Source organism: Eleutherodactylus coqui, chromosome 6 (assembly GCF_035609145.1).
Source record: "Eleutherodactylus coqui strain aEleCoq1 chromosome 6, aEleCoq1.hap1, whole genome shotgun sequence".
Lineage (NCBI taxonomy): Eukaryota > Metazoa > Chordata > Amphibia > Anura > Eleutherodactylidae > Eleutherodactylus > Eleutherodactylus coqui.
The window spans coordinates 241,070,292-241,085,520 of record NC_089842.1 but is presented as its reverse complement, the minus strand read 5'-3'; positions in this window follow the sequence as shown (position 1 = coordinate 241,085,520).

Below are 15,229 nucleotides of genomic sequence, written 5' to 3'. Positions count from 1 at the left end.
CTGTGAGGGGGTCACTGAGGGACACTATTACTGTGAGGGAGTCACTGAGGGGCACTATTACTGTGAAGGGAGTCACTGAGGGGCACTATTACTGTGAAGGGAGTCACTGAGGGGCACTATTACTGTGATGGGGTCACTGAGGGGCACTGGTACTATGAGGAGGTCACTGAGGAGCACTATTACTCTTAGGGGAACACTGAGTGGTACTATTACTGTGAGGGGGTCACTGAGGGACACCATTACTGTGAAGGGGGTCAATGAGGAGCACTGTTACTGTGAAGGAGGTCAATGAGGGGCACTATTACTGTGAAGGGGCTCAATAAGGGGCACTATTACTGTGAGAGGGTCACTGATGTGCAATATTACTATCAGAGGGACACTAAGGAGCACTCTCGTACCCCTTTCCTCTTTGGGAATGAGAGTGGAAAGGTTCTCCTTATACCGTGGGTCGAGAAGGGTGTACACCCAGTAATCCATGTTGGCCAGAATGCATCTAACGCGAGGGTCACGAGAAAGGCAACCTAACATGAAGTCAGCCATGTGTGCCAGGGTCCCAGTACACAACACATTGCTGTCCTCACTAGGAGGATGACTTTCAGGACCCTCCTTCTCCTTTTCAGCCCGTACACGCTGAACAGATGAGAATGAAGCAGCATGGGTACCCTCTGTAGTGTGGCCAGCAGTCTCTTCCTCCTCCTCCTTCTCCCCCTCCTCCTCCTCCAAAACGCGCTGAGATATAGACGTGAGGTTGGTCTGGTTATCAAGTGACATACTGTCACCCCCCCCCCTCGTCTCCTGTTCCAACCGCAAAGCGTTGGCCTTTATGCTTAGCAGCAAACTTCTCAGCAGGCAAAGCAGCGGGATGGTAACGCTAATGATGGCCGCATCGCCGCTCACCATCTGGGTAGACTCCTCAAAGTTTCTGAGGACCTGCAGATGTCTGCCATCCAGGCCCACTCCTCTGTAAAGAACTGCGGAGGCTGAATACCACTCTGCCGCCCATGTTGCAGCTGGTATTCCACTATAGCTCTACGCTGCTCATACAGCCTGGCCAACATGTGCAGCGTAGAATTCCACCGCGTGGGCACGTCGCACAGCAGTCGGTGCTCTGGCAGCTGAAACCGATGTTGCAGGGTGGCAGCATCCATGGTGGACTTGCGGAAATGTGTGCAGACGTGGCGCTCCTTGCCAAATAGGTCAGACAAGTGGGGGTAGTTTTTCAGAATCCTCTGAACCACCAGATTGAAGACATGGGCCAGGCATGGCACGTGTGTGAGGCTGCCGAGCTGCAGAGCCGCCACCAGGTTACGGCCGTTGTCACACACGACCATGCCCGGTTGGAGGCTCAGCGGCGAAAGCCAGAGGTCGGTCTGCTCCGTCAGACCCTGTAGCAGCTTGGAGGCCATGTGCCTATTGTCACCTAAGCTGATTAGTTTCAGCACCACTTGCTGACACTTGCCCACCGCTGTGCTGCTGCGCGCTACCGACTGCTGGCGACATGCCAGTAACCGCGTTGGTGAGGGCATGGTTAATGTTGCGGGAGACGTGCTGGTGTAGGGCAGGACGGCACACCGGGAAAAATATTGGCGACTGGGGACCGAGTAGCGTGGGACCGCCGCAGCCATCATGTTTTTGAAAGCCTCCATTTCCACAAGGCTGTACGGCATCTCCCGGCTGATTAATTTGGCAATGTGCACGTTTAAAGCTTGTGCGTGCGGGTAGGTGGCGGCGTATTTCCGCTTTCGCTCCAACGCTTGTGTTAGCGACAGCTGAACGCTGTGCTGAAAGACATTGCTGGATGGAGTAGGGGACCGTGGAGGTGAGGGTGTGGGTGCAGGCTGGGAGGCACTCGTGCCTGTGTCCTGAGAGGGGGGTTGGATCTGAGTGGCAGGTTGTGGCACAGGGGAAGAGGCAGTGGTGTGACCCAGAGGCGGTGAATGTCCTTCAACCCACCTTGTGGGGAGCTTGGCCATCATATGCCTGCGCATGCTGGTGGTGGTGAGGCTGGTAGTGGTGGCTCCCTGGCTGATCTTGGTGCAACACAGGTTGCACACCACTGTTCGTTGGTCGTCCGCGCTGTCACTAAAAAACATCCACACCTTTGAACACCTAGCCCTCTGCACGGAGGCTTGCCGCGAGGAGGTGCTGTGGGAAACAGTTGGGTGATTCTTCGCTCTGGCCCTGCCTCTACCCTTGGCCACTCCACTGCCTCTTCCAACCTGCCCTGCTGCTGCACTTGCCTCCCCCTCTGAAGCCCTGTCCTCAGTAGGCTTAGCAAACCAGGTGGGGTCAGTCACCTCATCGTCCAGCGGCTCTTCCTCCGAATCCTCTGTGCGCTCCTCCCTCGGACTTACTGCCCTTACTACTACCTCACTGCAAGACAACTGTGTCTCATCATCCTCATCCACAAAAAGCTCTTGAGACAGTTGCCGAAAGTCCCCCGCCTCATCACCCAGACTCCGAGAACTGTCCAAAGGTTGGGCATCGGTCACGACAAACTTCTCAGGTGAGAGAGGAACTGTTTTTTCCCACTCATGGCAGGGACCCGAGAACAGTTCCTGGGAGTCTACCTGCTCAGAATATGTCATTTTCATGGAGTGAGGAGGCTGGGAGGAAGGAGCAGCAGCCCAAGGATTCAGAGTTGCAGTTCCTAGGCCCAGAGTAATGGACTGCATAGAAGACTGGGTGGTCGATACATTGCTGGACGCGTTATCTGCCATCCACGACAGGACCTGCTTGCACTGTTCTGCTTGTAATAAAGTCCACCACGCGGACCCGCAATTTGTGATATGAAGCTGGGGAGCATAGGGACTAATCCTAATCCTTCAGCAGCCGCCTGTAATTCACCCCGCTCAGGACCTCGGCCTGTGCCCACACCCTCACTTGGACGCCCGCGTCCATGTTCTCGACCCTTACCCCTACTCCTCATCATGGCGGATTAAGAATAGAGCAGGGCCCAAATAAATTACCCCACTGTACAGCACTGACCACTGAGCCTTAATTCACCGCACACAGAGACTTGTAGATAGCGGAGGCTCTATGCTGTGATCGGAAAAAATTAACCCGCTGTCTTGCACTGATACCTAGGGGTAATTTACCGCTCACAGAGACTTGTAGATAATAGAGGCTGTATGGAGTGGGAAAGGGCTCTAAAGCCAGTGGATAGTGCTGGTGACTGCGGCTATCTCAACCCCCCAAAGGAAAGTGTATTGTGAGATGCTCTGCACAGGGGCAGAAAACTATAAAGCCAGTGGATAGTGCTGATAACTGCGGTTACTTCACCACACCCAAGGAAAGGGTATTGTGAGACGCTCTGCACAGGGGTAGAAAACTCTAAAGCCAGTGGATAGTGCTGATAACTGCGGCTACTTCACCCAACACAGAGAATGCTATCTGTGAAATGCTCTGCAGTGGCCCAGGAACTATTAGCGTACTATTTAGCGATGAGACCTCTGCCTAATGCACTGCAGACATAGAACGGTATACCTGAAATGGCCTGCACAGGCCTAGATGCTTTATAAGAAAAAAGAGTGCACTACTGCTCCCAGCCAGCCACGACAGTAATACACACGGTCAGATGTGGCCCTAAGAAGGACCGTTGGGATTCTTGAAGACAGGATCCTACTCTAACACTGTCCCTATATCAGCAGCAGCACTTTCCCTAACCTCTGCCAGCATGCGTCTGAGGCGAGCCGCGGGTGAGACCACTTTAAGTACTCGGCGGTCACCTGATCGGCCCAGCCACTCACTACTGTGGGGGGTGAGAGGGCTGGCACATCACAGCAGGAAGTGGTAATGCCTTCCCCGCATGTCTATTGGCTAGAAAATGGCGCTAAACATGCAGGAAAGGAAATGCAATTTTCTTGAGTACCGCGTGGTGTTCGACTCGAGTAACGAGCATCTCGAATAGCCTAATACTCGAACGAGCATCAAGCTCGGACAAGTGTGCTCGCTCATCTCTATTAGTGACCATGCCCTATGTTAGGAGATTCCATCCAGAAACCTGATATCTGGCTCTGACGTCACATTGGAGACACATTGTTACATTCCATAAATGGAGACTTTTTACTTTCGAGACATTCTGAAGTTTGGAATGAATGCAAATGAGACCACAAACATACAATGCAGGGAAGAGAGCGAACAGCTGGGAGAAGACCTCGTGCCTCACATACTCCTCATAGCCATATGTGGCCGGCAGATCGCAGCCGGTGAACGTGGTGTGGGGTAGACAGGCGGCCGCTGCTACGCTGAAGCTCACATAACCTGCATCTGGACAGTTTTTCCTGACACCGTTGTCCAATGTCTTCCATGCTGACTTCTCTTTTTTAATCCCCACCTCTAAACATCTTGAGTGTTGCTTTAGGGTTCATGATCTATAATAATACTTGGAGCTCGTTCTCCTGTTACAGAGCTCCAAATCCCCTGCAGCGCATCAGACAGTCATACAGTTAACTGAGATAATCCTGACTACCTGCAGCCAGAGCCGGCCGTGGGTTAGATGGCACCTTGTGTGGAAGTCCCCCAATTCCCATATATATTGCACTAATAGGCCAGAATTCTACTTGTGCAGAAAGGAGCAAAATAGCAGCATACCGACACCAGAACAGCTTAGGGAATAAATACCGTACAGGAACCAAGCTCAGAACATAAATACAGTCCCAAAACCAAGCTCAGTACACACATGCAATACCTTAAATAAACTCAGAACTTAAATACAGCACTAACAGCCTCAAAACATACAGTATAAAAGCAAAACTAATAACCAAACTCTGTACATAGATACAATACCAGAACATAGCTCATAAATACAGCATCAGAACCAATGTCATAACAAATACAGTACCAGAACAAAGCTCAGCGCATACACAAGAAACCAACCTAAGTACATAGATATAATACCAGAACCAAGCTCATAAATACAGTACAAAACCCACCTCAGTACATACATACAATACCTTAACCAAAGCTCATAACCTAAATACAGCATTTACCAACCTTATAAAATACATTATTAAAACAAAGCTCATAACATAAATACGATACCAGAACTAAGTTTAGTACATAAATACAGCCGAAACTAACCTCAGTGCATAGAAACAATAGCAGAACCAAACTCATAAATACAGCACCAGATCTAGTCTCGGTGCATAAATACAGCACCAGACGCAAATTCGGTACCCAAATACAGCACTAACCAACTTCTGTACATAGATGCAATACCAGAACCAAGCTAATAAATATTGTAGCAGAACCAAATAATTGAGTGGTGGAGGCACTAATGAGCTAACATTAGTGCTTTGGAACATCAGAGGGGAGGAGTCAGAGCTGGGAGGAGAATGATCATCTGACAGGTAGACCTAATGTGGGCTACATCCGCCTGGTGCCCTGTGTGACTACTTGGGTCTCACATACCTAAGGCTAGCCATGCCTGAAGCCACCATTAGGCCTTATTCACATGTGCATAACTCTAACTTGTGCGTATAACTAACTCCACAGGAACAGATTACAGACGATTCGGCCATCCAAACATTTAGGTTTTTTTTATACGGACTGATGGTCTCAATTTAAAAAAAAAAAAGCACAATGTGCCAAATGTCTACGACTTCTACACCGCCGACTTTCAAACTAGCTGACCTTATGGCTTTGATTAGGAGGCCCAGGTCGCCTATAAGTAGTCGTTAGGTCAACCTGTATACATACAATGCTAGATGTCATTGTGCATATCATAGCCATCCATTACTAACGGTCCAGGCCTCACCGCTGGTTAATAACGGATACTACTCTGCAAACCAGAGCCTCCCAGTTCCTACTCCTTGACCGTACAGGGCAGGGTTCTGGTTGGCTGGACCAAAGTCTTTGGGGGCTTCTCCTTACTGTTGGAGAGCTAATTTGCGCTAGCTGTGATCGCGGTGATATACCTATGTGACTAAACAGCACCACCTAGTGGACACACTGCTAATGCATCCATGGTTTGTACCGCGATTCAACGGTTATCTGTAGTATTAAGGGGTTACCCAGGACTTTTAGTATTGCTGACCCATCCTCAGCTGAAGTCCACGGTTCGGGATCTCCAGGCCCGCTGTCAGCGCTGGAAGCAAATCACGCGCTCTGTAGTGTAGCTGCCCAGTTTGGTACTACAGGCACAGCTGTCATTGACTTCCATAGGAGCCGTGCCTGCAGTATCAAAGGGGGCGCTGCAATGTTGACAGCTGTATCTGCTTCCAGCGCCGTACACACCGACAGTGGTGCCAGGAACCAGCTGATTGGCGGGGATCCCGAGCGGCAGGCTCCTGCTCATCAACTATCCTGAGGCTGGGTCATCAAAAGTAAAGGCCCCGGAGAATCCCTTTAACTCTGTGGACACGAAGACTAGGACTAAAGGTACGCACATTGCAACATCACATTGCTTGTGTGGTCACATGACAACATGCAACCTCGGGAATGTCGCAAGAAATCCCCGCAGCCCATCAGATTTACTATACCGCAGAGACCTACTCCCACTCATACCCGGCTTAGGTTTCCTTATGGATCACAGAGGTGCCGCCAGACCCCAGGTTTATGCCTCTTAATAGATTTCTCACTCTCAGACCGGACTATGATATGCCCCCTGGTACCGGAGCGGACGCACTGACCTCTATAGGAGAATACTGTGGGAAAGTCATGTGACCTGCGCAGTGAGGGGAGGAGGTACTCTGTGATATTTATGCCGATCTGAACGATCACTGCATTGGGAACACCTACTCAATGACGGGTTGGTCCACCAAAATTCACTCAAAGCCATCTTTTGAGCGATAACCATTGCGTCTAAATGCACGGAAATCGTACAGTTTTCATGCACGATTTGTCCTTTACTCAAATCTAGTTACCTAGAATTGAGCAATGAACTCTCATCAGCGGTACAGGCTGTTATCACAGTCGTGAGCACTGATAAGATTTTTTCAGCTTGTGTCCCGCTGGTAGTTCACAGTGGGGCACGGTCTGTAAGCGTGGAGAACAATGCAGCTGTTTTCTTATGCAAAACAGCTGTATTGTTCGCTGAGCAATAGTGGCGGTGTCCTGCTCTGTCTGCATAGCTCTTCTGTAGCTACTATATACTATGCAAAGATGATCGCTCAAAACGGTCACTCAATCTGACGTTTGAGCGATCATCTTTCATTGTAAATGGGGTCTTATACTCCAGAGCTGCACTCACTATTCTGCTGGTGGAGTCACTGTGTATATACATTACTTATCCTGTACTGACCCTGAGTTACATCCTGTATTATACTCCAGAGCTGCACTCACTATTCTGCTGGTGGAGTCACTGTGTATATACATTACTTATCCTATACTGATCCTGAGTTACATCCTGTATTATACTCCAGAGCTGCACTCACTATTCTGCTGGTGGAGTCACTGTGTACATACATTAATTATCCTGTACTGATCCTGAGTTACATCCTGTATTATACTCCAGAGCTGCACTCACTATTCTGCTGGTGGAGTCACTGTGTACATACATTACTTATCCTGTACTGATCCTGAGTTACATCCTGTATTATACTCCAGAGCTGCACTCACTATTCTGCTGCTGGAGTCACTGTGTACATACATTACTTATCCTGTACTGATCCTGAGTTACATCCTGTATTATACTCCAGAGCTGCCCTCACTATTCTGCTGGTGGAGTCACTGTGTACATACATTACTTATCCTGTACTGATGCTGAGTTACATCCTGTATTATACTCCAGAGCTGCACTCACTATTCTGCTGCTGGAGTCACTGTGTACATACATTACTTATCCTGTACTGATCCTGAGTTACATCCTGTATTATACTGCAGAGCTGCACTCACTATTCTGCTGGTGGAGTCACTGTGTATATACATTACTTATCCTGTACTCATCCTGAGTTACATCCTGTATTATACTGTAGAGCTGCACTCACTATTCTGCTGATGGAGTCACTGTGTACATACATTACTTATCCTGTACTGACCCTGAGTTACATCCTGTATTATACCCCAGAGCTGCACTCACTATTCTGCTGGTGGGGTCACTGCATACATACATTACTTATCCTATACTGCTCCTGAGTTACATCCTGTATTATACCCCAGAGCTGCACTCACTATTCTGCTGGTGGAGTCACTGTGTACATACATTACTTATCCTGTACTGATCCTGAGTTACATCCTGTATTATACCCCAGAGCTGCACTCACTATTCTGCTGGTGGAGTCACTGTGTACATACATTACTTATCCTGTACTGATCCTGAGTTACATCCTGTATTATACTCCAGAGCTGCACTCACTATTCTGCTGGTGGAGTCACTGTGTACATACATTACTTATCCTGTACTGATCCTGAGTTACATCCTGTATTATACTCCAGAGCTGCCCTCACTATTCTGCTGGTGGAGTCACTGTGTACATACATTACTTATCCTGTACTGATGCTGAGTTACATCCTGTATTATACTCCAGAGCTGCACTCACTATTCTGCTGCTGGAGTCACTGTGTACATACATTACTTATCCTGTACTGATCCTGAGTTACATCCTGTATTATACTGCAGAGCTGCACTCACTATTCTGCTGGTGGAGTCACTGTGTATATACATTACTTATCCTGTACTCATCCTGAGTTACATCCTGTATTATACTGTAGAGCTGCACTCACTATTCTGCTGATGGAGTCACTGTGTACATACATTACTTATCCTGTACTGACCCTGAGTTACATCCTGTATTATACCCCAGAGCTGCACTCACTATTCTGCTGGTGGGGTCACTGCATACATACATTACTTATCCTATACTGCTCCTGAGTTACATCCTGTATTATACCCCAGAGCTGCACTCACTATTCTGCTGGTGGAGTCACTGTGTACATACATTACTTATCCTGTACTGATCCTGAGTTACATCCTGTATTATACCCCAGAGCTGCACTCACTATTCTGCTGGTGGAGTCACTGTGTACATACATTACTTATCCTGTACTGATCCGGAGTTACATCCTGTATTATACTCCAGAGCTGCACTCACTATTCTGCTGGTGGAGTCACTGTGTACATACATAACTTATCCTGTACTGATCCTGAGTTACATCCTGTATTATACTCCAGAGCTGCACTCACTATTCTGCTGGTGGAGTCACTGTGTACATACATACCTTATCCTGTACTGATCCTGAGTTACATCCTGTATTATACTCCAGAGCTGCACTCACTATTCTGCTGGTGGAGTCACTGTGTACATACATTCCTGTACTGATCCGGAGTTACATCCTGTATTATACTCCAGAGCTGCACTCACTATTCTGCTGGTGGAGTCACTGTGTACATACATAACTTATCCTGTACTGATCCTGAGTTACATCCTGTATTATACTCCAGAGCTGCACTCACTATTCTGCTGGTGGAGTCACCGTGTACATACATTACTTAGGGAGGAGGCGTCCGGACGTGCACAGTGATGTCACAGTGTGTGCCTGCAATCAGCGCCAGTGACAGGTAACAGAGGAGCAGCGGCAAAGGAGGAGGGGGTAAGTATATGGATTTCAGGGTGCGCTATTATTACTGATGCCATTGTGGGGGTCACTATTACGTGTGGGTGTGTACTTACTGCAGAGGTTTCTGTGGGGGTCACCATTACGCGGGATGCATATATTCTATTCCACAACACTTCTGTTCCATTCAACCCAAACAACCAATCAATGTGACTCAGCCAACCCAAACAAAATCAGGTTGTGAATTGAGCAGAAGTGTTGTGGGGGTCACTATTGTGTGTGCGTGCGTGCGTGCGTGCGTGCGTGTGTGCCACTTACTGCAGAGGTCACTATTGCTGCCGAGGCCGCTGTGTGCGTAACCCGTGGCCGGATTATCGCCGCGGGTAACGCAATTAACAAATCGCTCATGGGCAGGAGGCCTTCCAATTATAGTCGGCCCTTTGAAGACCACCATCAGGCTGATGTGGCCCTCCGTGAAAATGAGTGACACCCCTGGTCTAGAATATCAGGGTATACCTGTGCTCAGGGTTCTTGCCCCTACAACCAACGGACAGAGGCCATGCTACGTCAAACATCCTAGACCATAATGAAACCTTTCCCGAACTTAACTGTTGGCACAAAGCACTTAGGTAAAAGGCGTCCCTCATCATCCTCCACACCAAATCCATCTGAGGTGAAGATGAAGTAGCGAAATCCATCACTCTATGGAACGATCTTCTGTAGTTCTGTCCACTGATGACGCTCCTCACACCATTGTAGGCGGGTCGATGCATTCATGATGGACTGATAGTATAACCCGCACATCCAATAGCGTGCCGTCCTCGTCATAAACTACGGCGGACCCCTCCAAGCATCTGCATCTTACGTAGCATGCTTTAACCCTTTACAATCCAATTTTGGATTCAGGGTTTCCTAGGGGGCTCTCTCTTTCTGCCATTATACAATGGCGCCATCTGCTGGCTAGAGCCAGTACTGCGGTATGGGACATGCTGGAGAGACCCCCGACAACAGAGCGGCCAATAATCTACAGTAAGAATACCCTGCCGGACGTCTTCCAACATAGAAGCTGTACAGCCTTCAATCAATGTCTTCAGACGTCAGACAGTGGATTGGAAAGGGTTAGGACACGACATGCTAATAAGACACGATCCATTCTAGTGATAGTGGGTCCGAATACTTTTGGTAGGATAGCGTAGCTAATCTGTCAGGACCGACCCAGGGACGCCTCATGGATCAGACAGTACAGCGGACGACACAGACACACAAGGCAGTTTTCGTTGCTGGAGACCCCACAACCCATGAATGAAGGTGACATGGAAGCACAATCGTCTGCTGTGTAATATACTTTATTGAAGGCACTTTAACTAAAGACCAACTTTCCATGTAATGATCGCTTCTACCCACTGGGGGCAGCGGACAAAACCCAACAAGAGAAACCAATGAAATTCTGCAAAATAGTAAAACCTTTGTTTAATGACAATTTTATTGCAATCCATTGTAAGTGGCGCTGCGGCTCCCAACACAAGAGGTTCTTATTAAAGCTTTTGTCAATAAAAGGGGGAGAGAAAAGGAGTCACACACCGTTACAATACACATCGTCATGACAACCTCCCGCTGCCACCTTGTGCTCTACAGTTAGAAAGGTTTGTGCAAATACTGCTAAGTTTCACCGCGTTACGGGCGTCTTTGCTGATTGTGTCGTCAGTTCAGAAGAGGACAGGACCCTAAATATATATATATATTTATATATATACACTTTACAGTTAGGAGAATGTGCAAACAGAAGCCAGTGTGATGCGCCGTATCTTCCCGTAACACCCATTATACATCTGTACACCGGAAGATTTGCATATTTCAACATTCAAAATGCAAGTTGCATTAAAAAAAATAACAAAAAAAACCCCAAAACGTCATCTAGAACGTTAGTACATAGCCGGGTGCAAGGTGAAAAAACAAAAGCATGAATTTAATCCACTGCCCACCCAGCGGTGGAGGCGCCATCTTGTAGACAGAAGCTATAGGGACCAATCCTATTGGACATGGGCATTAAAATACTAACACAAGGTTGCAGGTCGGCGCTCCGCCAACTGGCGTCTGTCCAACTACAACTCCCATCCTGATGACAGATGTAGTTTTGCACCAGCTGCCTAGAGGCGCACAAAGCGTATATGTATGACTACACTGCTCTATGCAATGAGGCAGGGGGATACCAAAAGCATGCCCATCTATATACTTGCCCAGTGTGCGCCAAAAGGCACCATCTTTGTGGTACCGCTGCCTAATGGGGACCTATAGATAGATTAGCATTAGAGATGAGCTCGAGACAGAAGGTTCGGGTGCGGGCCCGGGCGAGTGGTGAGTAGCGGCTGTCAGCAGGGGGGAGGAGAGAGGGAAAGATCTCCCCTCCGTTCCTCCCCGCAGCTCCCTGCCCGCCGCTGGCACCCAAGCCTTCTGTCTCGAGCGGGCAGGTACACGCTAAGGGCAATGCTCGCTCGAGCAGTTGCCCTTAGCGAGTATTACTCGCTCATCACTAATTAGCATGTATGCTGAACCTGAGCCTATAGGTGACGACAATCAGTGAATGGACTCAATACGGATTGGTAGTCTCTCTCTTAAAACATCAAACCAAAAATGGGGGGATACGCGGTGTGACCGTGCCATTTTTTGGTGGTCTTCAGTCATAAAATAACCATGTGCCGCAAGGAGATGAGATGGCCTGTAAATGCTCCCCCGCCCCATTACCACCAACCGCAGCCCTTCGCTCCTGTCCAACGTCTCTTGCACCGCAGGCCAGAATGGGTGCGTATACACAATACCATCGACCCTGAAGGCCACAGCAGGAAGAGTCGCTGTGTATGTGCCGATCCTGGAAGCGTGGTGCAAGCACTGCGTGCGGAGCGGACAGCGTCTCCACATCCAGGGAGCTACAGTCACCAATAAGGAGCCAAGTGGAGAGCGCCTCGAACAGTCTTGTGACCTAGATGCCCATCTGACCAGCCGCAACTAGTTTGAATGCTGTATAAATGTTTTTTTTTAAAAAAAGGCAAATTTGGGACTGTGGAGAGAACGAAAAAAATGGCATGGTTCCACCCGTCTGTACACCCCCATCTTCGTTGCCTAAAAAGGATCACAACTAGTGATGAGCGAGGATTGCCCTTAGCGAGTACCTGCCCGCTCGAGAGACAAGGTTCGGGTGCCGGCGGTGCACAGGGAGCTTCGGGGAGGAACGGAGGGGAGATCTCTCTCCCCCTGCCACTACTCACCGCTCCCCCGCCGCCGGCACCCGAACCTCGTCTCTCGAGCGGGCAGGTACTCGCTAAGGGCAATGCTCGCTCATCACTAATCACAACCCAACGCTAACAGACGTGGGTTACTATAGTTTGAGCCTACAAACCAGCGGCCCCAACTCTCGGCGCCGCCTACGGTAAAGCCCTACATCCTGGCTCTACGCTCGTTAGGATCTGTAAATGTACTTCAGAAGGCGCCTTGAGGATTACAAACTTTAAAATAAAAAAAAAGTTAATTCAGCAAAAAAACAACAAACATTCAAAGTGCTGCAAAACGGAAGAAAGAAACGGCCCTTTCTGCCGCCGTCCTGCGTACAGGAGGTCGACGGCCGAGCGGTCGCAGAAAGGATCGAAAAGGTGTGTGTGTCTTGTAGCGGAACAACCCAAATGAACTCCTGGAGATTGATGGAACAGTCCGGTAAACAAAAGGCATTTCAAGGATGGAGACCTTGAGGAAAAACCCCAAAAAACGGTTTTTTACATTTTTTTTTTTCTTTTTAGTTTTTCATCCACCCAAAAAAGGTTAAAACTTTTTAACATATAAAAAAATATATTCTTCTACCCTCCATCCCCTCCCCCGAGGTCCATTATCACATTCTGCGCTCTTCACAACAGAGCGATAGCGGTCATCATATAGAACGTTAGAGAGATTTCTGAAAGTAGGGGTTTTTTTTTTTCCTTTTTTAATCTGCCAGAACGGAGGTAGTGAGGAGATCCCGGAGCCGGAGCGCCATAAACACGAAGTCACGCCGCACTCCTGGGTCAGTCGCACGACGCCGGTGGTGATCGCCAACATTATTTAGAGGGGGGGGGAAGTAACTGAAAAAAAAAAAAAAAAAAAAAAAATAGTGCTGCATGCAGAGCAATCCTCCTCTTCATAACGGAATCTGCGATGGCGATGAGGGCGGAGCCCAAGATGGTCAGCAGCGAACAAAAAGCGGAAGCATCACAGCGCGGTCGTGGATACGGCTTGGAGCAGGCGCGCCGCTGGTCGTCATGGATAGCAGGGGCCAAGTCTCGTTTTTTTAATTAAAACACACCTAAGAATGGTTTCTGCTCTGCAGACAAACTGCTTCTAAAACTAACTGAAAAGGGAGAAAAAAAAATTAATAAAAACCTTGACGTCACAAAACATGCTTGCGGCTGAGATTCCGCCCAACCGTGGCTGCCAATGGCTGTACGGTCTTTTGTGACCTGATCGGCAAGACCATTGGCTGTCGTGGGTAGGCGGAGTCTCAGCCGCAAGTGGTTTCTCTTACGTGGGAACGCACCTTCATATCTTAACCTCACTGCTGCAGGTGGCGCCATTTCTCACACTAGTAATTGGCCGACAGGACGAGGCTTCCACTTACTTCTTCCACTCTGGGATGGATCTACTTTCCCACATGACCTGCCCTGCCCCGGGGGCTTGTGGGTAATATAGAAAACTAACAAAACGATCCTAATTTAATGAACAATTTAAAATATAAAGAAACCAATCATCCAGTTTCCTAATAAAACCTCCGAGGCCTCGAGGAAACCTTCCTTCTAGCGCCGGTTAACTTGTAAAATCGGGTTTAATAAACTATACGAAACGTGTCGGCTCTTCTAGATCTCCGTTAACGTGAACTTTGCCCAAAATTCGCCAGTGAACCAATTACTAAGCTACAACTATTGGGGCAGAGTCACTCATTTGCTCCAATTACTCTGTACAAACTTGGGGGGGGGGAAACTTTTAAAGCAGTTTATGCCACTTTTTGACTGCTGTCTACAACTTTCCCAAACAGGGGGGCTGGGGGGGGCACGGCTACTCCAGGCCAACACTATATATATATATTTAAATTTGCACTAGAAACTGGCGTAAATTATACCAGAAATCCACGCCAGATCGGACCTGCCGTCCCTTCCTATGCCCCCAGAGGAGTCGCCCAATATAGGAAGAGCTATATTACGCGCATCATGTGCCAATGGAAGTAATATTCAGACTGACGTTTAACCCTTTGCAATCCAATTTTGGATTCAGGATTTCCTAGGGGGTTTTTCTCGTTCTGCCATTATACAATGGCAGCTATCTGCTGGCTAGAGCCAGTATTGTGGTATGTGACATGCTGGAGAGGTCCCCGACAACAGAGCAGCCAGTAATCTGCAGTGAGAATACCCTGCCGGATGTCTTCCGACATCGGAGCTGTACAGCCCTCAATCAGAATGTCTTCAGACGTCAGACAGTGGATTGGAAAGGGTTAAAATGTTGGTCTTAAAAGGCTTGTCCAGTTGTAAACTATTAATGGTCTATCCTAAGGATAGGTCATAAACAATAGATTGATGGGGTTCTGTCCCCCCAAGACCCCCTCTAAATCAGCTGTTTACCGGAGCAGATTTCTGCAGGAAGCAGACAGCTTTGTTCTTACTGCAGTGGCCAGACTTGGTATTACAGGCTATTCACTTCAATGGAAATTTTGCCTGTAATA